A 1,426-nucleotide genomic window follows, 5' to 3' on the forward strand; every position below is an offset into this window, starting at 1 on the left:
GGTACTATAATATTATTTTGTGCTAAAAACCCTAGATATTTTCTGAAAAAAACAAAGGTTAAAAAGGACATTATAGTTAGGGAAGAATATCAGAGGCAATGTAATGTTTAAAACTAAAAAAACACAGAAATGTGCTGTTTTTAGTTATCTCAAGTAACTAAAACTCATGCTCTAAGGTGACTATAACTCGAGCCTCGCCATGCACTGCTAATTACCCCACATATTACATCACTTATGACATCTTCTATGACTTGATTGATAATATCGCTCTAACATTTGAAATAACATCACTGAAGTGAAAACTACATTATGGTATGGAACAGGTACAGCACAGACAGACGTAGAAGAACCTTCCCACATACACTGAGCTGAGATCATCCAGTGAGTACTATGACTCACTCTGCCAGAGTCAAGTGTATTACACCCCTTGCACTGGCCCTCACCTTTCCACAGACACCCTCAACCTGCTTTTAACCCACCACGTATCACCCTCAGAGGACCCAAGAGACACTTAGCTGTCCAGCATACTCTTACCTAACTATAAGAAACCCTCACACTCCACAGAGATTCCCTCAAAGACCTTCAGATGACCTTTAGACAACCTCTGCTGCAATCAAAGTCCCTCAGCCACCCTGTGCCTCTCACTGCCAGACACCATTACCCATGAGACGGCCTCTATAGGCTCTTGCAGTTGATCACCTAATCTTGATGTACACCTTTGAAGTCCCTCAGTTCTTTCCTGCGGAACCCCCCATATTCGCAGCCATCTGTACTAGCCCTCGGACCCTCACTGTCCACTAGCCCCTGAGCCCCTTTCCAGGCCTTCAGAGAGCATGCGACTCCCCACCCCCCTGCCCTCAGTTTCCAACCTAATGAGCGCCAGGCATCTGCATTCATGGTGCAGCTAGGAGTTTCACTAATCTGCTGATTCTGGGGTCCATTTTTACTTCAATGCAAATGTAGGCTTTAAGCCAAATCATTTACAGTACAGATTAAATATATGTAAGTACATACATATTTGCACATTTTTACATGTCCGGGTTACCACAGTCTTGCAGGTTAGTAGCAAAGCTAATAATTGCAAAAAGCACATAATTCACTGAACTATTGAATACTTGCAGGGCTTGTTCTTCTGGTGTTAATATAATTAATGCCAATGATTTGAAAAGTACCGAAAACATTTCTGTATATCTTGTCTGCTATATGTGTAGTGATAGCTACATTGATGTTTGCAGCAAAATTATAGCACAGGGGCATGGGAACAAAATTGACAACCAAAACATGAGTGGCTGTGGATTGAGGCAGTTGTGTTTTTTGTGCTTTTTTAGTGCAAAATTTGCCCTTGCGTCAAAAATGTATTCAGGGACGCATTTCACCCTGAGATTCTTGGTAGCTTGAATTACCGTTTGTGACCAGTATTGCCACA

Source organism: Lissotriton helveticus, chromosome 3_1 (assembly GCF_964261635.1).
Source record: "Lissotriton helveticus chromosome 3_1, aLisHel1.1, whole genome shotgun sequence".
Taxonomy (NCBI): Eukaryota; Metazoa; Chordata; class Amphibia; order Caudata; family Salamandridae; genus Lissotriton; species Lissotriton helveticus.